This window comes from Rattus norvegicus, chromosome 1 (assembly GCF_021556685.1).
Source record: "Rattus norvegicus strain SHRSP/BbbUtx chromosome 1, alternate assembly SHRSP_T2T, whole genome shotgun sequence".
Taxonomy (NCBI): domain Eukaryota; kingdom Metazoa; phylum Chordata; class Mammalia; order Rodentia; family Muridae; genus Rattus; species Rattus norvegicus.
In genome coordinates this window covers 190,353,878-190,377,577 of record NC_141534.1, presented here as the reverse complement: position 1 = coordinate 190,377,577, position 23,700 = coordinate 190,353,878, and the positions used below count along the sequence as shown (strand labels likewise).

General features: G+C 43.0%; 1 protein-coding gene across 11 annotated transcripts in view; it reads left to right on the top strand.

Annotated features, from left to right (window-relative positions):
• Positions 1-23,700, top strand: part of LOC134485175 (uncharacterized) — a 174,726-nt gene that overhangs the window by 28,314 nt on the left and 122,712 nt on the right. For 3 of the 11 annotated variants that reach the window (XR_015652488.1, XR_015652485.1, XM_087607739.1), the window contains one exon: positions 18,493-18,642. The gene's annotated coding sequence lies outside the window, so the exon portion shown is untranslated. Of the gene's footprint in view, positions 1-11,613; positions 13,425-18,492; positions 18,643-19,285; positions 19,552-23,700 lie in introns of those variants that run through there. The other 8 variants (XR_015652482.1, XR_015652483.1, XR_015652484.1 and 5 more) reach the window with 5 other exon arrangements.

The following is a 23,700-nucleotide window of genomic DNA, read 5'->3' as shown; positions in this document are numbered from 1 at the left end:
TGAATGGGCATAACAAGGCCTGGGGATGCGTCTTAGTGGTAGAGGACTTGCTTAGTACAATAAGGTCCTGTGTTTAATTCCCAGCACTACAAAGCAAAACACAACAAAATTACTCAATAAATTAATCAAACAAAACAGCAACACAGTCTAAAAGTAAATGTATTCAGACCAAGCATAGCAGCCCCATGGAAACTTATTCCTTTTTTTTTTTTTTTTTGGTTCTTTTTTCCGGAGCTGGGGACAGAACCCAGGGCCTTGCGCTTCCTAGGTAAGCGCTCTACCACTGAGCTAAATCCCCAGCCCCCAGGAAATTTATTCCTAAAAGCAGCTAAGGGCTTTGCTTCGTTATCAGATTAGCTCAGTTTAAAGTTAGAGAAATTAGTATAAAGGATTTAGGGCTAAAAGAACTGAGTCGGAGTTCTAGTGACATCATTTGTATATCTTTGGTGTAACTTTGGGCGCATCCTCTAAACTCTGAGCTGGTTTGCTGGGAGGATGTGGTGGTTTGAATGAGGAATGTGCCCCGTTGGTTCAGGCGTTTGAACACTCGGTGCCCAGTTGGTTAGTGCTGTTTGGGAAGTTAATGAAGCCTTCCTGAAGGAAGAAGGCTTTGAGAACTTCAGTTTACTTCCTATTTCTTGATGTGATGTCTCTCTCAGCTCCCCGTCCCTGATGCCACTGTCACTTGCTGCTGTGCCCTTCTGCCATGATGGATTCTTACCCTTACAGAACTGTCAGTAAAATCAGACTTTTTTTTCTCCCCACAAATCACTCTGGGTCCTGGTCTTTCATCACAACAGAAACTTAACTAATGCAGAAGGTTATCCAAGTGGATAGGGTGTTTAACAGCTGGGGGGTTGGTGTCCATGAAAGCTGGTTACACATCTGTGATTCCAGACAATTCTCTTAATTGGCTAAGGACCCGGATGCCTGTGGAATGGGCTAACACTCTCCCTTTCACTGGGTTGAAGACATGTCTCAAGCTTCTAGGGTGGTGTCTCTTAGGACTAGAAATCAGGTAGGTAATCAATCCTCCAGACTCCAGCAGCCTGACCACCGGTCTCACTGCCTCAGGCCCTTTCTACCATGACTCAGGAAGACTGCAATATGTTTAAGGGAAGATTGAAGCTTATTGTCCAGGTAAACCCATGGCTGTCATGAACACGGGTAGGAATGTGTCCTTGAATTATGACTTGGGAGACCTGGATAACTGTTTGGTTTAAAACAATTGGGACCCGCTCCTAGACCTAGAGATGGGTCACTCCCAAACAACCGTATGGCAGTCACTGGGGGGAAGGAATGCTCCTTTGTAGCTGGTTTGTAATTACCAGAAAGGCGGTCAAAGCAGCAGATGTTCATGATGGAGAGTGTGTTTGAAGGATGAATTAATTGGACCTAATTATGGACCATTTTTTATTTGTTTTTTTTTAAAATGATGAACTGATTCTTTCTAATGATAGATGAAGTAATTATGGTCTCTTGTATTTTTTTTTCATTTCTCTCAGTTGACCCTTAGGCTTGCTTTTTATTGTTTTGCTCTATTAATGAATGCTCCCTCAGTAGCATCTGTGGTGTCTTTATGACCCACAGGTTTATGATTCAGGTACAAACAGTACCTGAGGTGACTGCCCCTACCCAGCAGCTGCACAGATGATGAATCCCATTGGAGGCCATGTATCTTTCAATTTGCAGTATTTTTGACAAAGCAGTGGTTCGTTCTCTCTCTCTCTCTCTCTCTCTCTCTCTCTCTCTCTCTCTCTCACACACACACACACACACACACACACACACACACACACACTTCAATCTCGGCTTCTTATTTATAAAACATATCAAGGAAATAGGTACTGTTTCATTTCATTTCAACATGAAACTGCTTCAGAGACTGCAAAGCATTGATTGTGTTGAATCTTTTTTAAAACAATTGTTTTATTTATTTATATTCCAAATGTTGGTCCCCCTTCCCGGTCCCTCCTCTAAGAGTTCTTCACCCTATCCCCTTTGCTTCTGAGAGGGTGCTCCTCGCCCCACCTCTGTCTCCCACCTTGGTCTCCCCCATACTCTCTTCCTTGGGGGCATCAAGCCTCTATAGGATTAGGTACATTCTCTTCAACTGAGGTCAAGCAAAGCAGTCCTCTGCTACATATGTGCTGGGGGGAAAAGGGGTCCACAGACCAGGCCATGTATGCTCTTTGGTTGGTGACTTAGTCTCTGGGAGCTCCCAGGGAGTCCTGGTTAGTTGATACTAATTGTCTTCTTATGGGGTTGCCATTCCCTTCAGCTCTTTCAATCCTTCCCCTAACTCTTCCACTGATCTCTGTCCAATGGTTGGCTGTAAATATCGGCATCTGTCTCAGTCAGCTGCTGATACAGCCTCTCAGAGGACAGCCATGCTAGGCTTCTGTTTGCAAGCACAACATGCATCAGTAATAGTGTCAGGGTTTGGTGCCCACCGATGGGATGGATCCCAAGTTGGGCTGGTCATTGGATGGCCTTTCTTCAATTTCTACTCCAATTTTGTTCCTGTCTTTTTTTTTTTTTCTTTTTTCTTTTTTTAGACAGGAACAATTCTGGGTCAAAAATTTGAAGATAGGTTGGTGACCCCATCCCTCCATTGGGGGTCTCTATCTACTGGAGGGGGTCTCTTCAGATTATATCTCCCCACTGTTGGACATTTCAGCTAAGTTTATCCCCATTGAGTCTTGGGAGCCTCTCATATCCAGATCTCTGGAACTTTCTAGAAGTCTCCCTCCACCACTCTGGCAGCTATATATTTCCATTCGTTCTCCTGGTACTCTGGGCCTCTCTTCTGTCTTCTCTCATACCTGATCCGGCTTCCCTTATTTCCTCCTCCTCCTCTCTCCCAACCAGGTCTCTTCCTCCCATGATTATTTTGTATTCCTTTCTAAGTGAGTTTGAAGTACCCGCACTTGGGCCTTTGTGCTTGTTATACTTCTTATGGTCTGTGGGTTGTATCTTGGGTATTCTGTACTTTCTGTCTAATATCCACTTATCAGTGAGTACATGTCATTCATAACCTTTTGGGTCTGTGTTACCTTACTCAGGATAATATTTTCTAGCTCCATCCATTTGCCTGCAAAATTTATGATATCCTCATTTTTAATAGCTGAATAGTATTCCATTGTGTAAATGAACCACATTTTCTGAATGTATTCTTTGGTTGAGGGACATCTGGGTTGTTTCCAACTTCTGGCTATATGAATAAGGCTGCTATAAACATAGTGGAGTACATCTTCTTGTAACCCTCTATTGGATGTAGGATTAGTGAAGATCTTTTCCCAATCTGTAGGCTGCCATTTTGTCCTATTGACAGTGTCCTTTACCTTACAGAAGCTTTTCAGTTTCATGAGGTTCCATTTGCTCAATAGTTGATCTTAGAGCCTGAACCATTGGTGTTCTTTCTGTTCAGGAGATTTTCCCCTGAGCCAATGTATTGAGGCTATTTCCCACTTTCTCTTCTATTAGATTCAGTGTATATAGTTTTTTGTTGAGGTCCTTGATCCACTTGGACTTGAGTTTTTTTCTTTTTTCTTTTTTTTTTTCCAGAGCTGGGGACCGAACCCAGGGCCTTGCGCTTGCTAGGCAAGTGCTCTACCATTGAGCTAAATCCCCAACCCCTGGACTTGAGTTTTGTACAAGGTGATAAATATGGATCAATTTTCATTCTTCTACCTGCAGACCACCAGTTATACCAGCACCATCTGTTGAAGATGCTTTCTTTTTTTCCATTGTATGGTTTTTGGTTCTTTGTCAAAGATCAAGTATCCATAGGTGTGTGGGTTTATTTCTGGGTCTTCAATTCTATTCCATCCATAGACCTGTCTGTCATTGTACCAATCTCATGTTTTTTTTTTTTTTATTTTTATTTTTTTTTTATTTTTTATTTTTTTATTAACTTGAGTATTTCTTATATACATTTCAAGTGTTATTCCCTTTCCCGGTTTCCGGGCAAAATCCCCCTCCCCCCTCCCCTTCCTTATGGGTGCAATCTCATGTTTTTTTAAATCATTATTGCTATGTAGTACAGCTTGAAGTCAGGGATGATGATTCCCCCAGAAGTTCTTTTATTGTTCAGAATTGTTTTTGCTATCCTGAGTTTTTTGTTTTTCCATATGAAGTTGAGAATTGCTCTTTCCATGACTGTGAAGAATTGTGTTGGAATTTTGATGGGGATTGCATTAAATCTGTAGATTGCTTTCGGTAAGATGGCCATTTTTTACTATATTAATCCTGCCAATCTATGAGCATTGGAGGTCTTCTTCAATTTCTTTCCTTATGGACCCTCTTGTCATACAGATCTTTCACTATTTGTGGATGACATGATAGTATACATAAGTAATCTCAACATTCTACTAGGGAACTCCTACAGCTGATAAACAATTTTAGCTGATAAACTCAAACAAATCGGTAGCCTTTCTTTATACAAATTATAAATGGGTTGAGAGAGAAATAAGAGAAACAACCTTGGGCTGGAGAGATGGCTCAGTGGTTAAGAGCACCGACTGCTCTTCCCGAGGTCCTGAGTTCAAATCCCAGCAACCACATGGTGGCTCACAACCATCTGTGAAGAGATCTGATGCCCTCTTCTGGTATGTCTGAAGATAGCGACAGTGTAATCATAATATATAATAAATAAATAAAATATTAAAAAAAGAAGAACAACCTTCACAGTAGCCACAAATAATATAAAATATCTCAGTGTGACTCTAACCAAGCAAGTGAAAGATTGTGTTGAATTTTAACCTTAGAATGATGGTATCTAAAGTTGGGGGCTTTAGAAGGTGAGAAGGCCATGAGAGTGGAACCCTTAGAGTCAGTGTCTTTATCAAGACATGTTTTTATTAAGGATGGCCAACTTGAACCAGAAAGCATGTCCTCATAAGATATGGATTCAGATAGTGCCTGGATCATGCATTTTCTAGACTTCAGAACTATAAGAGATAAATCTCTGCTGTTTATATATCATCCATCTTATGGGATCTTTGTTATAGTAACCTCAATGTAGTTAAGGTGGAGAGACAACATTCAATGGCCAAAATGAAGTACTCTGCGGATACTGCCCAATGCTTTAATAGTCATAATATTTTAAATCCTATTAAATCTTGAGTATCCATAGGCTGTGTGAATCATTGTTATTCCCCTTTAGAGAAAATGAAGATTAGAAAGGTCATTTAACTTGTTCAGGGTCACACAATAGATGGTGCTGGGAACTGGAGCCCAGATTGATGAGATTCAGGAGTTTGCCCCCCTCTTTTTGAAATTAGAATATATTAATTAGGGGCTGGAGAAACCGCTCAGCGGTTATAAATATTGATGCTCTTCCAGAGGACTGGGCTTTGAATCACAGTATCTAGGGATCTGATGCCCCCTCTTGGCTTCTGTGGGCACTGCACACATGTGACACTCAGGAAAACATCCATACACATAAAGATAAAACAGAAGAGTTTAGTAATCATACATAACGATAGTTTCATACGTGCATATAACATTCTGATCACATTTCCTACATTACCTTCTCATGTCCCCTCTCCACTCTTGCTGAGCACTTTCCTCTCCTAAACAACTCTCTTTTTGCTTTCCTGTCTTTTTGTTGGTGCTATCTGGTAAGCTTCATTTAACTTGGGTTACTTACAGGAGCAAGGGTGGGGAGTTATTTTCAAGAGCAGGGGCAACTTGCCAGTGGCTATGCCATTGAAAAAAATGTCAATCCTCCCAGGAACATGTCTACAAGTCCTTGGGGAGGGTTGAGGCCTCCCTAGACTCTTCTTCGTGGGTCTGTCTTTTTTTTTTTTTTTTTGGTTCTTTTTTTTTTTTTTTTTTTTTTCGGAGCTGGGGACCGAACCCAGGGCCTTGCGCTTCCGAGGTAAGCGCTCTACCACTGAGCTAAATCCCCAGCCCCGTGGGTCTGTCTTCTTAACCTTGCTCTGCTTCCACTGCAGCATCCACAGGGGAAAAGGCTCTTAGCAGGGAGTCACAAAGACTTGAACTTGAATCCAGGAGTCTGAATGGATTTACTGCTGTACGATGATGGGAACATCTGTTTACTTCTCTGAACTCTCCTAAAATGCACAATGAAGAAATGAATACTGGCTGTACAGATTAGGTTGAGAATTCAATTAATTTTATGAATAGATGTGAAAATTTGGCATGCAGTAGGTGCTTAATAAAGGACGTGTAATGATCCACTAATCAGATATAATTGGTGGTACACTGCTCACAGGCATACAAGGACTCTGGGATTGAATCCCAGGCTGCTTTGAATGCCCATCAAAGTAAGTGTGTTTGTGAAAGAAATTGTCTTTAGCAAAACTTTAGCCTCTTTGAAGTAGAAAAAACACATTTGGCTCAGATAATTGAAATGATAGAGAGAGGATAAGATTAAAAGAGAAATACCAATATCATTGAGTACAGTTGTGTGGAGGAGTGTTCCCTCTTTTGGCAATCCATATCGCTTTTCTCTATTAAGAGAACCCACTTTCTGTATGACATCTAGGTAGTGAGATTTATTTCCTCAAGAAAAGGGGTGGTTTTAAACACTTTCTAGAACACAGAAGGACATCAGATAGAAATGAAAGAGGACCCGATGTATAGAAAATCCTGAACAGATGGAAAGGAAAGGCAGGACAAGTTGTCAGAGTAGGAGGAAAAGAGGAAGGTGGGGTCAGGTGTGTGTGTGTGTGTGTGTGTGTGTGTGTGTTCTTTGCCTCTGCATCCAACCTGCTGCTGGGCATTGGAGGGAGTATATCAGGAACAACTAGAGAGCTTGCTAGGAATGGGGCTTGCATTCCAATCCTTACTAGAAACTCAGTGAAACCGAATCAGAGAGCTCATGTGTCAGCATAGAGTGGATGCATGAGAACATTGGTGGGACCCCATTTTTGTGCAACCAGCATATGTCTGGTGCCCTGCATCTCTGTTAGTTCCCCATTGCCTGAGAATATTCTACGATTATTTCCCAAATGGTACAAATAGTACCATTTGTACCAAATGATACAAATAGCAGTAGCACACTCTAGTTGTTTTTTTTTTAAATTTTTATCATAACTGCAAAACTGCAAGCACTGTGGGTAAATTGCCTGGGTCAGGCAGAGGGAGTGTATTAGCTATTCATGGTTGTCAACTTGACTATGTCGGGAATGAACTACAATCTAGAATTGGAAGGCTCACCTGTGACCCTGATCTTGAGGCTGGGAGATACAAGTTTCTGACCTGGATCTTGGCATGGAGATCTTGAGGCATGGTGGCTATGAATCTCAGAGGAGTAAGGCAAGGAGATCTGAGTTCCAGGTCATGTGGGACAAAGCAAGTCCCAGATCCAGGAATGGTGGTACACACCTTTAATCTGAGCCATACCCACTTCTGGAGACCTACATAAGGACACTGGAAGAAGGAAGGCTCTTTTTCTCCTGCCTGCCTTGTAGGACAGAGCAACTTCTAGATCCTTGGACTTCTATTCACAGCTGCTGCTGATCATTGCTAGGGAGTTGGACTACAGACTGTGAGTCATCAACAAATTCCCTTACTATAGAGAGACTACCCATAAGTTCTGTGTCTTTAGAGAACCCTGACTAGTACAGGGAGGAAGCACAACCAAGTGTAAGAGTGATTTACAGAACAACCTAAAACTCAAGGTTGGGTCTAGTGAATATAGGATGCAGGTTCAGACACCCAGATGTCAGCCCAAGTGGCAGATCTTATCCTAAGCTGTGTCAGTCAGCAGCAGAGTCCAGAGGAGCCTCTGTGATCAGGAGAGACAATGGGCATCCCTGTGAAGGGGAGTGCAGACTCAGGTCTCAGTGTGAGGAAGAGTGGAAGAATGTGGGACAAATCCTACTATCAGGGAGAAAGGTAGGCCTTCTCCTGTACCTAGATTACACCTGAGCAGGACAATGTGGAGTCAACATCTGGAAAAAGAGACCTGCCTTGGTAGGAGGAGAATTAAACTTAGAATCGGTTAAAAATTCATCCAGAGGAAATGGAGGTAGTTTGAGAGTCTGTTTTTCTACTAGAAATGACCAAGTTACTTATCAATTTAGATTTTTCTCTATCTGCCATTGGTGCAATGGGAGCTCATGGATAAGAAACAGACAAACAGGAAAGCTCATGTCTTGTATACCTGAGCTGTATAATATAGTAGCTACAGAAGATATAGGATCCTCTCGAGCTGGAGTCACAGTCAGCTGGGGCTGAAATGTAGGTGTTAGAAACTGAACCTTGGTCCTCTAGGTGCTGAGTCATCTTTCCAGCCCTATCTATCTATCTATCTATCTATCTATCTATCTATCTATCTATCTATCCATCCATCCATCCATTATCTATCTATCTATCTATCTATCTATCTATCTATCTATCTATCTATCTATCCATCCATCCATCCATCTATCTATCTATCTATCTATCTATCTATCTATCTATCTATCCATCTATCTACCCATCTATCTATCTATCTATCTATCTATCTATCTATCTATCTATCTATCTATCTATCTATCCATCCATCCATCTATCTATCTATCTATCTATCTATCTATCTATCTATCTATCTACCCATCTATCTATCTATCTATCTATCTATCTATCCATCCATCCATCCATCTACCCATCTATCTATCTATCTATCTATCTATCTATCTATCTATCTATCTATCTATCTATCCATCCATCCATCCATCCATCCATCCATCTATCCATCCATCCATCCATCCATCCATCTATCTATCTATCTATCTACCCATCTATCTATCTATCTATCCATCCATCCATCTATCTATCTATCTATCTATCTATCTATCTATCTATCCATCCATCCATCCATCCATCTATCTATCTATCTATCTATCTATCTATCTATCTATCTATCTATCTATCTATCTATCCATCCATCTACCCATCCATCTATCTATCTATCTATCTATCTATCTATCTATCTATCTATCCATCCATCCATCTATCTATCTATCTATCTATCTATCTATCTATCTATCTATCTATCTATCTATCTATCGCTTTGTGTGTATGCAAGTCGGAGGATAGCATGTGGGAGTTGGTTCTCTCCTTCCACCATGTGTGTTCCAGTGATCAAACCAAGGTCCTCAGGCCTGGTTGCAGTGTCCTTACCTGCTGAGCACCTTGATGCTCTAATAATGCATTTTCTTTTTCTTCCTTTCCTTTCTTTATTTCACATTTATTTATTTGCTTTTATGTGCATGTGGAGGTAAGAGGACATCTTTCAGAACTCAGTTCTCTCCTACTGTGTAGGTTTGGGTGTCTGAATTTAGAACTCAGGTCACCAGACACATTTACCTATTGAGCTGACTCCTATTACTTGCATTTAGTTTTCTGAGACAGAGTTTCTTTGTGTAGCCCTAGCTTTCCTGGAACTTGCTATGTAAGCCAGAGTGACTTTAAACCCACAGAAGTCTGCTTGCCTCTGCTTCCCTAGTACACAGACTAATGGTGCTTGCCACCACTCCTGGTTTATATAATGTATTTTAATCACATTAACTGTATTAACCTTTTTCTCAGCATGTCCACCTTCTATTTTCCTGTCTTTTAAAGAAATATCCACCGAGTTGAATTAGGCTTGCTTGCATGTGTGTGGGTGTAGAGTTCATTGAAATATTTTAGTGAAAATACAAAATAATGAATTTCCTTATGACATTTTCATTCACAAATATTGTATTGTTCATTTGCCCCCATAGTCACCTCCCCCTGTTCTCCCTTCCTGCTTCTCCTCTCTTTTCTGGTTCTCTCTCTCTCTCTCTCTCTCTCTCTCTCTCTCTCTCTCTCTCTCTCTCTCTCAAACACACACACACACACACACACACACACACACACACACACACACACACACACAGCTAGTTTAAGCTGCTCATTGCCAGTGATTAGTTTAGGCAAGAGCATCTCCTTAATTTAAATTCACCTGATGAGCATCTGTTACTTGTGAAGCAAAGCATCCTAAATGAGGTGGAGAAGGAGTAACAGCTTTGCTGCTTTTGCTTCATGATTGTGTCCACAGGAAAGGAAGTGGTGCATTCACTAATGTTGAGAAGAACATAGGATTGCTTTCTTTTTGTAAACTGTCCCCTCATCATTGGATCCCCTGGGTTTGACAGCAGCATCTACTCCTCAAGTAGCATGTCTTAGTTAGGGTCTTATTGCTGCGAACAGACACCATGACCAATGTAAGTTTTATAAAGGACAACATTTGATTGGGGCTGGCTTACAGGTTCAGAGGTTCAGTCCATTATCATCAAGGCAGGAGCATGACAGCATCCAGGCAGGCATGGTGCAGGAGGAGCTGAGTTCTACATCTTCACCTGAAGGAAGCCAGTAATAGAAAGCATCCCCAGGCAGCTAGGAGGAGGGTCTCCAAGCCTACCCCCACAGTGACACACTTCCTCCAACAAGGCCACACCTTCTAATAGTGCCACTCCCTGGGCATACAAACCATCACATAGCAACTCTATGTGCATGCCTTCGATGTATTTTCTAAGGTGCTTTGATTTTGGTCAGAATGTGCTTCACAGGCTCTCGTGCTCGATCACCTGGTGGTGCTGTTTAAGTAGGTTGTAGAACCTTGAGACAAGGGGCCTGTCTGGCTGAAATGCATTAGTAGCCCAGGTCTGCCCCTGATGCTATTCTCTGACCTGATATACCACTTACAAACCACTCTGTTCTTACACTATCTCCTTGAGGCCCTTGGTCTCAGCAGTGAGAAATGTAACTCACAGAGGAGAGGAGCTGAAGATCCTTTGTTAATTCTTCTTGAGTATAAATGATTTAGTTAAGGTTTCTATCACTTCTATGAAACACCGTGAGCAGAAAGAAAGTTGGGGAGGAGAGGATTTATTTGATTTACCCTTCCAGATGCATCAGGAAGTTAGGATAGGCACTCAAGCAGAGATGGAACCTAGAGGCAGGAGCTGATGCAGAAGCCATGGGTGGGAGTGGCCATGGGTGGAGGTGGTTGCTGCTTATTGGCTGGCTTCCTTTGGCTTGTTTAGCCAGTTTTCTTATAGAACCAAGGACTGCCAGCCCAGGGATGGCCACATCCATCATGGGCTGGGCCCTCCTCCGTTGGCAAAATGGCTTACAGCTGGATCTTATGGAGGCATTTTGTCAATTGAGGGTGCTTCCTCTTTGATGAATCTGACTTGTGTCAAGTTGACACATAAAACCAGCCAGTACAATAAAACAAAAGGATTGTTTTAGTTCCCTTTGAAAATGCATTATTAATGGGCGAGGCAATGGCTCAGCAGGAAGAGGCACTTGCTGTCAAGTCTGATAACCCGAGTTAGACTCAGGGGCTCACATGACAGAAAGAGAGAAATTGATTTCTGTGGGTTGTCCTCTGACTGCGAAGCTCTCACAGTGGGATATGCAGATCCATATCCCACATATATAGTAAATAAATACATACATAGAAAAACTGATTTTTTTTCAGAAAAGTGATTTTTAAAAAAGTTATTAAAATGTAAAAAGAATACTCTCCTTGAGCAGCTGGAAAGTGAGCTATCACAGGCAAACACACCACACGCACAGCTGTGGTCTGGTTTTAACTGGGCTCTCTTTTTGCCTATTCCTATGCAGAAGATGATGTCTTAGAACTTCAAAGTGGTTCAAGAAATGCATTTCAACTGCTGAGGTGACCAGAAATAAAGGCTCACACTGACTAGAGTTGGGTAATTTGTCTGTCTTTTCGACACTCAGAATTCTCTCTGACTCGCAAAATTGCATCCACTTTGGTGAGCTTGTTCCTGCAACACCAATCAAATGACATTTCTTGGAGTTCACTCCACCCGTGCTTTCTTACTTCGTGGAAACTCTTCTAGCTAATTTACTAGATGGAGGGGAAGACAGAGGGAAGAGAGGATGAAGGAAAGACAGAGATCAGGAGAGGAAGGGCATAAGCAGTGTGTGTGTGTGTGTGTGTGTGTGTGTGTGTGTGTGTGTGTGAGAGAGAGAGAGAGAGAGAGAGAGAGAGAGAGAGGAGAGAATTTTGATGGGATAAATCGTGTCTTTCAAAATTCATATCTTGGCTTTCTAACCCTTCAGGTTATGACTGTATTTGAAGACAGAGCTCTTCATGAAGGAACAATGGTAAAACTACACTGGGCCTGATACAGACTGACTGATGTCTTTATAAGAAGAGACTTTGATATTCCAGGAGACACCAGGGATGTCTGTGAGAGATGATGGTTCAGTGGTTAGGGGCACTGACTGCTCTTCCAGAGGTCCTGAGTTCAGAATCCCAGCAACCACATGGTGGCTCACAACCATCTGTAATGGGATCTGATGTCCTCTTCTGGTGTGTCTGAAGACAGATACCTTGTACATATATATAATAAACAATTTTTTTTAAAGTGAGGGAGACTTCAGGAGAAGCTCTGCCTTCTGACGTCTTGACTTAGGACTTCTAACCTTCCTACCTGTGACAAAATACATATTTTTCTTATTTAAACCACCCAGTTGATGATGTTTTGTTACGGAAAAGTCAGTTGATTTTTTTCATTGCTGTGATATGATACCTGACAAAAGCCATTTAAGAAAGGGAGGGATTATTTTGAGTCATAGTTGAAGAAAGGACATAAATTATCATGGTAGGGAAGTCCTGGTGGCAGGAGTGGGAGGCAGCTGTCACATTGCTCCTGCAATCAGGAAGTAAAGTGAGATTGCCGCTGGTGCTCTGCTCTCTTCCCTTTCTTATTAAGGCCAAGACCCCTCCCACGACATACTGCTGGTCACATTCAAAGCAGTTCTTTTCTCACTAGTTAAATCTTTCTGGAAACATCTTTGTGTGTTTCCATGGTGATTCCGAATCCTGTCAAATTGACAACCAGGATTAAACAGCCAAGATTAACCAGGACAAAGCCTTAGAAAACTAATATAATAACTGATTCTTTGAATATGTTTTGTCTCCTCCGAAATTCAAGTTGGACTTCAATGGCACCGTGAAGTACTAGGGTAGGAGAGTAGAAACTTAACTTTGGTGTTTATATGTGGGACCTTTGGGAAGTGATTAATTAAAATTAATAAGCGTTAGGGTGTAGGGAGCCATTCTGAGCTATACAGTCACAAAGGATGTGGGGAGCGGGTGTGGCAGCAGTCCCAAGATGGCGCCTGGGACTGCAGCTAAGTCTCATGACTAGCACCTGACTTCCTCACAGACCTGAAACTAGCCACGTCCATTGTGAGAGCTGCACAGGCGCACCATGACGCAAGATCAGGCCATGTGACGTGGACCTATGAACTGAGATTACACAGTCTGGACTGAGGAGGCGGAGTTGAGGGAGGATATAAGGGAGTGTGCTCGGGGGCTGGGGGGAGAAGGAAGGGAAGAAAAGAGAGATTGCTGCTTGCATGCAGAAAGAAAGGTTCCTGAATAAACTGCTTCGAGAAGAACGTCGTGGTGTCGCTCCTTTCTGCGGGTTGGAGACAGAGGCGACATTAGGGTGATTGATTTCCATGTTTGAATACTGGTGGTTGTATAAGATCATAAAATCCGCCCTCCCCTCACACACACACACACACACACACACACACACACACACACACTCACACTGTTGTCTGTCTCTGCCACACTAGGACCTGTAACAACCATCTCCTTGGGTCTTGGCATTTTCTGCTTCAAAGTAGAAGAAAGAGAGGGAGACCAAGTGAAGTTTTATGAGTCAGGAGAGAAGTGGTGAACATTGCTTCCACTCACACACACTGTCAGAACTTGGTCCCTTGGTGCTCCTAGCCAGACACCGGGCTTGGGAAGCCATCTTGTGAAGAGCGGCGACACTCCTAAAGTGGTAAGGGAAGCATGAACTTGAGTGGCATTAAGGTGACACACACAGACTGCCATTGCGCTAGTACAGAAAAAGGCTTGGCCAAATGACACGTGTCATGCAGAATTGTCCTGGGGAGTTTGTGTTAGGCAAGAGCTGGAGTGTACGAATACATGCCTTTAATAAGCGTTTGTCCCATCCTTGTTTTTCCTGGCAACTTCATATATGTATGCATTGGCTTTATTCTCCCTAGCTCTCCCCACCCCCACTGATAACTCCCAGATGCCTCCTTCTACCTTCTCTCTCTCTTCTTTCTTTTTCCTTTCTTCCTTTTCTGAGTGAGAGTGGTGGTGGTAGAAACTGGCTGAGTTCAATTAATGCTGGCTTTTGGAATGGTGGCTGATTTTGCTGGCTTGACCTTGTGTAGGTGACCGTAACAGAAACGCAAACAGAAGTTTGCCATGCCAATGGCCATGACACCACAGGAAGTATTTCATGGCACTCCTCCCATTCACCCCCCTTTTTCCAGGTGTCCCCTCATCCTTGAGGGGGTTGATGTAGTTACTCAGTTTAGGGCTGTGTGGGGTCAGAAAGCCATGCAACTGGGAGTACTGGTCCAGAGCAAGAGTGAGGTTGAGATGTGTTCAAACCCAGAAAATCTCAGCCTGACTCTGACAGGAATAAGACTGCTTCTTTTGGGCTGGGGATTTAGCTCAGTGGTAGAGCAGTTGCCTAGCAAATGCAAGGCCCTGGGTTCAGTCCCCAGCTCCGAAAAATAGAAAGAAGAAAAAAAAAGACTGCTTCTTTTTTGCTCTGAGCACATGGTCTTGTGACCTCCACCTCTGCCACCCTGAGGTAGTCACATAGCCTGGTGGCCAGGTTACAGGTTTACCTTCCTCTCTCCCTATAAGGACATGTCTGGCAAACATCTGGAATTCATCTTTATGCAAATGAAGCACTCCAGCACCCCAGCCCCTACTAATGATGTACACTCAACGCCCCCTAAACTCCTACCCACTCTGAGATTTGTATAGCTTTTGTTCCCCTCCAATAAAGAGAACTGTTTCACTGAAAACTGTCTCTCAAGAAGGCTGTTTCTCCCTCCCTCATGCCTAACCCACCCACTCTGGCTAAGCTTCCTGCCCTCCAGTCTAGCCTGGTGTGCAAAGTGCTTGGATACCCCAAGGGAAAAAGCAGATCTGGAGCAGGAGGCCTGAATACTCAATAGTCACTCTCTCAGAACTTTGACCAATTCTGAGTCCTTGCCTTAACCTCTGCCCACCACAGAAGTTTCTTTGGCTAAGGTTGAGAAAAGCATTAATCTGCTGGTGCAAAAACATACTTAGAAGGCAGTTCACAACATGTTTACTTAATAAAACAACAATAATAGGTTTCCTGCTAGGGTCTATGGCCTCCCAAGTTGTGTAGATTTGACTGCTTTTATAGAATAGGGATTAATTACTCCTGTGGAGCAAGCCTCAACTCCAATCAGAAATCAGCACGTAGCCTTGTGGCACTATTGAGTTAGTAGGTACCTTACTGGAAAGTCAATATTGTGGTATTCAGGGTTCACTGACAGGTAACACCATTGGGCCCCCTTCCCCTTCCATGATCTGCATAGCATCTTCTAGCACAATGAAAGCTAGCCACCAGAAAGGAAGTTTTCAGGTCAATTCCAGCTTGGTTTTTCTGTGTCCTGTAACCAAAGTGTATTGTGTCTTCAGTAATAGAGTCTAACCATCTAGTTAGGGTGGGAACCAAGAGCAATGGAAGTAGCCTGTGTTATTATGGGGGCTTCTGGAACCTCCTTAGTCAACAAGTAATAGAGTGCCACACCTGGCACTGTTGTTTTCATTTAATAATTTTTATCTTCTTTGGGGGGGGGAGCATTTTTCACTCAGGCAGCAAATCTGTGTTCAAACTAACTTTTTTAGAAAAATATATTTTAAATTAGTTTATGCTGTAGTTTGAATAAGAGTGGCCCCCATAGACTTATGTATTTGAATGCTTGGTCTCCAGTTAGTAGAACTGTCTGGGAAGAAGTAGGAGGTATTGTTGGAGGAGGAGTGTCATTGGGGGGGTGCTTTGAGGGAGGTTTTAACAGCCCACCCCAGGTCCAGTCTCTCTCTGCCCACTGATTGTGGATCAAGATGTAAAGCTCTCAGCTACGTCTCCAGCACCATGCCTGCCTGCCGCCTTGCTCTTTGCTGTGATGATAATGGACTAAACCCCTCTGAAACAGTAAGCAAGACCCCACTTGTTTTCTTCTAAAAGTTTGCTTTGGTCATGGTGTCTCTTATAGCAATAGAACGACAATTAAGCTTACAAAATAGTGCATTTCTATTAGTTTGCCGTATGTTTGAATAGGGCTGAATAAACTCATGTGTTTGAATGCTTGGTCCAAATAAAGTGACATACTTAGGAGATGTGGCCTTGTTGGAGGAAGTATGTCATTGTGGGGGTGGGCTTTGAGGTCTCTTATGCCCAAGCCCTGCCCAGTACACAATTCCAGTCTCCTCCTGACTACCTTTAGATAAAGATACAGAACTCTCAGCTCTTTTACCAGCACCATGTCTGCCTGCATGCTGTCGTGCTTCTTGCCATGATGATAATGGACTAAACCTCTGAAACTGTCAGCCAGCCCCAATGAAATGTTTTCCTTTATAAGAGCTGCCTTGGTCATGATGTCTCTTTATAGCAATAAAACCCTAACTAAGACTCCACCTTTAGTTTTGGTTGACCCATCCCTAACCCTTTCCTCTCAACAAGAGTGGCTTTAATGGACATTTCTTTGAGATATTAAGTTTTATTAGTTTTCACTGTTGAGGTCCCTCTGAAGATGGATGTACAGGTTAGGTTTTTGTCATCTTGACACACAGGATCCTCTGGGAGGAACTTAAATTGAGAAGGTGCTTCTATTGGATTGACCTGTAGGCAAGTCTGTGGTGACTTTCCTTGATTGATGATGGACATGGGAGCTGTTGGGCCTGGGTCAGAGAAGAAAGCAGTCTGAGCAAGCCACTAAAAATGTTCCTTCATGGCCTCTGTATCAGCTCCTGCTCCAGCTTCCTGCCCTGATTGAGTTTCTGCCTTGGCTTCTTTCAGTGACGGACTGTGATAGAGACATGTAAGCCAAGTAAACACCATTCTCCTCGAACTGCTTTTGGTCATGATATTTTGTGCAGCAGTGGAAACCAAGTAAGAGGATAGCCTTTGCCATTCCTATTTCAGTTGGTCAGATAGACTCAGAGAAATTTTAGATAGCTTCTTTTATGTCTGGCATTAAAAGTTGCGAGAGCTCAGATTTCCTGAGGACGGCACCTAGACTTTTTACATTGGGGTTATTGGTGTGAATTCACAAGAACAGGAAAGAGCTTTGCTGAGAATCAGGACTATTCTGTCAGTCCCAGGTAGAAACCTTATTGGTTGCTTAATAAGAAAATATAACAAAAAGGACTGTTAAGTAGAAACTAGGTGTGGCGAGGCATGTTTGTAAGTCCTAGCAATCAGAAGTTCAAGGTTATCTCAACTACACCGTGAGTTTGAGGGCAACCTGAGATGCTCAAGACTGTCTCACAAAAACAAACAAACGAGAAATAAGATAATCAGGTAACTAAAACTGGATGAAGATAGTATTGATTTATCAGAGAGGAAGCAATTGAAGGGAATGTCAACGCTCCTAGTTCTGGAGAAATAATGATAAGATGGAATTAACACTTGGAGACAGGCTCTCTGGGCACTGATGCTTAGATTGGTATGCCAGGGCTGGGACTGAAGAAAAATGCACTGGGGCTGTCTTCCCAGGACAGTTTCCAGCTGTAGACTGGGATCAGCTGGGATCATGGGAGGAAGTATCAGGAGAGAGGAAACATTGCTAGGGGATGCTGTCAAGAAGAGAAAGAGCCTGCTCCTTCTGCAGCCCCAGTCACCCACTAATGCCCTCAGAGGACAGAACCTAGCAGGAAGCAGCTCGAAATGCAGTTACATGTTCTTCTAGTTGCTGGCTCCTGGATCACAAGACCTCAGTGTTGGGTGTGGGGCTGAGAGATAACAGCTTAACAACTGGCACAGGACTAGCTTGGCCAGAACCTCATCTTACATCCCTGGGATAAGAATTCTGGTGGGATGAAGGGAAGCGCCCTTGAGCTCATGGGCATTGGTCGTGTGAGTAGTCCTAGGAAGAGGTATCATCCTTCAGGGGTTCTTGAAGGCTTATACAGGGGCCCCAGGGATAGCCAGCATTGGCAGCTACAAGGTGGGTGGTAAGACAGGAGGATTGGGACAGCAAGAGATGAGAAGATGCTGACACTGCCTGCCTTCCTATTGCTCTTTACAGAGCCTACAACTGTGAGGAGAGTAGAAAGCAAGAAGTGTGTGTGTGTGTGTGTGTGTGTGTGTGTGTGTGTGTGTGTGTGTGAGAGAGAGAGAGAGAGAGAGAGAGAGAGAGAGAGAGAGAGAGAGCGAGAGCGCATAAGAGCTGTACAGTGTAAGCCTGGAGTTAGCTGAATATCACATTATAGTTTGAACGCTAAGTCTGTGAGTGATTACTGATTAGAATTTGGATACCGTTGAAGATTTGTCTGGGGAGTAACATTCACTCTTTATTCTGGTGCTCCGTGTGGATAATTAAGTAGCAGTTCAAACGATGAAAACACACTGATGTCATAAATACTTACTGAGCATCTACTGTGTATAGGTCTGGTGCTAGACTGACAACCCTGAATGAGATGCCAGCCTTGAAGGAGCCTCTGGAGCATTGCATTTTAGAATGGGGAATAAAGCAGTCACTGGAATCAGCAATCTGTGTGGCTAGCCACTTGACAGGGATGGACCTTCCTTCTCAGAGGTGAGGAATTCTATACCTGGGGAAGATGTCACAGACAAGGTGAGATGTCATTTAGATATTAAAGGCTTATCAGGATTTAGGCACTCCTAAGGGCAGAAACCATTTGTTACTCCTCAGAACACCCACTCAGGAGGACGAAGTGCATCATTTTTCTTTGTGCTTCTTGGAAACAAAGCTGGTCATCTTACCGGACACGATATTAAGACTTAATACAAAGATCTGCTTAAAAACGTGTGGCCTGAGAATTAGAGCCAACAAATGGAATCATTGATCAGAGGGCTGAGCCTGGAAACAGGCATCACAAGGGTGACTCAGCAGAACCGTAGGGAAGGACAGTGTTCTCATAAACAGTGCAGGGACAATAGGGTACCAGGAGAGAGAAAACGTAAAATTAGACCCTTACATCATACCTACACAAAATCTATTCCAAGAGCATTATGGGTCTGACTTTTAGAAGGCAAAATAATAAAGCTTTCAGAAGATAATACGAGAATGTTTTCCTGACCTCAGGAGAAAATTCTTAAGATACAAATCACCAGCTACAGATTTGGCTCTGTTCAAATAAGAACTTCTCTTTATTAAAAGACATTAGTAAGGGCCAGGGATATGGCTCAGTGGTAGAGTGCTCGACTGTTTTCCATAGGCCCTGAGTTTGATATCTAACAGCAAAAGGAAACAGAAGACATCATTAAAAGGTGAGAAAATGAACCCATGGTGGGAAAAGAGTTGCAATGCAAACTAAAAGGTGTCTTATCTAGAAAACAAGGACCCTTCAAGCCAAAAGTTCCGGTACACAGATAATGCTACCAATGGGGAGGCCGAGGCAGATGGATCTCAGGTTTGGAGCCAAACTGGGGTGCATAGAGAAACCTTTGACTCTAAACAATTAAAACAAAAGTACTATAAGTCACTAAGAAAAAATACAAGCCCACAGGGGGAAAAAACCCAAAATACTCGCAAACCTCACGACCAATACCAATGCAAACATTCTCAGCATATGAACAATCAATTTTAACTGAAGCCACAGTGGGTGGTCAGCAGCCTTCAGGATGGTCCTGAGCGGTGCCCATGCCCTGGTGTTTGTAATCTCCCATGTAGTATCAGAGCTGGTTCATAGGATCAACAGAAAATGACAGGCGTGGTGATATACTGCTCCAGAGTTTAGCTTATGAAAGTCACATCGAGTTCTATCTGGGTCCCCCACACCCATTATTTTGCTTGGGGAAGCCTGCTGTCCTATCATAAGCAGTTCCTATGGTCCAACCAATGGAGGCTCCCAGCCATCCGCTGTATCAGGGAGCCGGAAAACATTTTCCCCCACTCAGTCCAACCTCCAAATGACTGCGGCTCTTGATAACATCTTGACCTCTTGACTTCAGAGTTTTGAGAGACTCAGAACTATCCAACTAAGCCATCTCTGGATTCTTAACCCAAGAACAGGTGTGAGACAATCCCTACTGCCTTGTGAGTTCTGAAGGCCATCTGTTCCTCTGCAGTGATAGCCAACAGAGACAGTGAGGGATACCAAGCAGGATGCTCCGTGTTGGTACAGATGCAGAACCATGGGAATGCTTGCATGCTGCAGCACTCATGGAGAGTGACAGAATCACTTTGCAAAACCAGGTGTCTACAGCTATAATTTTAGAACTTTGTTACTTGACTTGGCACATACATACTTTATAGAAGTGTACCATCTTGGGTACCAGGAATCATGTACAGTGTTCATGGAGGCAGTGTCCGTGATAGCCTCCAGGACACTGGGAGTCACTCACATGGCCATTCAAAGGGGGGGATGGATACATAAATTTGAATACATTGTTATGTATGTTATTCATTGGCTTCAGGCTTTGCAGCCACCGGCTACTGGAAGTAAACAGGCCTAATTGTCTTTCACTACTGTGTGTTTAAGACACAGCTGCCCACAGACCTATGGCGTTCTGATCTCTGCTTTGTGGTATTGAAAAGAGGCCACAGCTACTAGCAAGAGCAAATCTCAAATGCAACATGCATTCATTCATATAGCAGATCATGTGTATATGGCATTCAGCAACATAGGAAATGCAAACAGGTTGTTCTGGGGCATTTTATGTGGTAAAACTATGAGCCCAAACAAGGAATTGAGTTTTTTTTTCTGATAATTTATTTATTTTTATTTTACTTGTATGGGTGTTTTGCTTTCATATATATATATATGTCTGTGTGAGGGTGTTGGATCTCCTTGAACTGGAGTTACAGAGAGATGTAGCTGCCATGTATGTGTTGGTTCTCTGGAAAAGCAGTCAGTGCTCTTAACCGCTGAGCCATCTCTCCAGCTCCAAGAAATTGACTTTTTTAAAAAAAAGGCCTTGTGGACCTTTTTTTGTTTGTTTTATTGTTTTTGTTTTGTTCAAGACAGGGTTTCTCTATGTGACCCTGGAAGCCACAGAACTCACTGTGTAGACCTGACTGGCTTCCACCAGCTTGGGCCTCCCAAATGGTGGGATCAAAGGTATGTGCCACCACTGCTGGGCAGGAATTGATTCTTGAAAGGGTAGGGTTGTAGGATTATAGGTAGGATACCTACTTATTCCTGGAAGTGGGTACGATTGGGAAGGGACTTGGGGTGCTGATACAAATTTTTTTTTAAATTTTTAATTTTTTCGTGACAGGGTCTCACCATATAGTTTTGCCTGGCCTAGAACTCACTGTGTAATGAGGCTGTCCTCAATTTCACAGAGATCCATTTGTTCTGTCTAAAGCATTAAAAGCATGTGCCCAGCTGAGAATTCTGTTTCTTGGCCTGGCTAAACTTTGATTCAGCAGATCTAGCCTGGAGTATGTAGACCATCATGGAGTGGTGGGGTCGGGCAGCCTCTGGTGGAAACCGGAAGCCATCTGGTGTATACCCATCTAGCTCGTTGCCATGTCTGATCAACTTATTTCCCCTAGTCATCCACTTCGCCCAGTATTCACCCAGACTGACAAGCTCAGCATCTTATAAAATGTAATTACATTTGCCTCCAAGTCTGTTCTTCTTTGAGTGGGAAAGCCAGGCTCTATTCAAGGTGTTATCTCATCTAACTTGCCTTCCGAGCTGAGCTCCTATTCACCGCTGAGCCACAGTGCCTCACCAGGCCTTTTAACTGCCCACAGGTTCCTTACTTTAAGGCAAATGTTTGTTCTCAGCTTCTTGCAAACCCATCCCCCTCACTTCTTTTTTCTTCAGCACTGCAGCAAGCTTGCCACACACCCCAGATAACTGCCTGTTTACCCACCCCCTTTGTTTCTGGGCTCTAAGTCTCTTCCTATCATCAGGAAACATCCCCTCCATCCTCTAGTGACTCGTCTTTATCTGCCTTTCCGGGAGAACGTTATCAATGGCATTTTGAGCAGCTATGTAAATTAAATCTGTTCCTCTCATCCCCATTCTTTATTTATGGCTTCACCACTAACTTCCTCTTGGAGTAAGCGGTGCACTTTCCCCCTTAACAAATAAATGAAAGACAGTTTTTTTCATTTGAGGATACTCGCCTGTTAAATCCAGTGCGACCAGAAGGCTCTATTTGCATTGGACAGACTGTTTTATGCCTGGTGTCCCTTTCTACTTGAAAAGTAAGTAGCTCTGCTTTGGATGATGACTTTGTGGCTATCTTGCTAAAAGTCTGTATAGTCTACATGAATGATAACTGCCTGATTTGTCGTGTGGACCGACATCCCCACAGAGCCACACACTAGCTGTGTGGATTTGATGCTCACGAACCTTCATCCCCCAAGTCTGATCTCTGGGTCATCGGGGTCACTCCAGGAGCATGTTAGAGACACATAGTCTCAGGCCACGCCCCCAGATCTGCTGGTAACAGGACACTCAGGTGGCTAACTTGCACATTATTATACCCTAAACCCCACAGGTTGGTTTTCTTCATGAAATAAAAGCCTGCTAGCCTTTCCATGGCATTAAAAGTAAGATTCAGAAACCGAGACAACACTCAGTCGGTGCCTGTGGCACCAGAGGACATGAGACTGGAAGCCCAGCACCCTCAGGAAAGCTAGGCATGAAGGCAATGCCTATAATCTCAGTGCTGGGGATGGGGAGGTGGGGGATCCCGGGGACACACACACACACACTATACCACACATGCACATGCACATACTTACAAGAATACCACACACATGCTCATACAATATATTCACTACATATACTCACATGCACACCCACACATCCACACACTATACACCACACACATGCTCATACAAATATATTCATTACATAAGGCTCACATGCACACACCCACATATTATACACTACACAAACACATGCACAAATATACCACACACATATGCAAACATATTCACCACACACACACACACACCCCACACACAAACATACTCAACACACACACACACACACACACACACCATACACCACACATGCACACAAATATACCATACACATATGCACACACACACAAACATACTCAACACACACACTCACATATACACATGCACACAAATATACCACATACACATACAAACATTCACTACACACACACACTAACACACACATATGCACTCACACACCCACATGCACACATGCATGTAGACACTCATGTGAGCATGTGCAACACACATACCACATACAGGAGAAATACTTCAAGGTTAGGAATAGAATTTCTGTTTAGTGTATGTAGGTTCTTGGGTTTCCTACCTAGAACCAAAATGAATGAATGAATGAATGAATGAATGAAGACAGAATACACCACTCAATGCATTTTATAGTAAACTGCAGAAACAACAGATAAATCCATAGAACAATGCACTTGCATGTAGGATAACTTTCTTTTAAAAAGAAATGTACAAGTGAGCATGACCAAACCTCATTTTGTTATCACTAATAAAAGACATCCCTCTTTAAAACAATCCAAAGGCTGACATGGTCTAGGGAAAGAACCTAAATTGTTCTATTTATGCTTATTATGGAGTTGTTGGCTAAATATTTTGACTTGCATGAATGCTTCATGTCCGTGTTTTGCATTAAAAATGTACTCACAAATGAAAATGGAAAGAAAAAAAAGAGCCTTG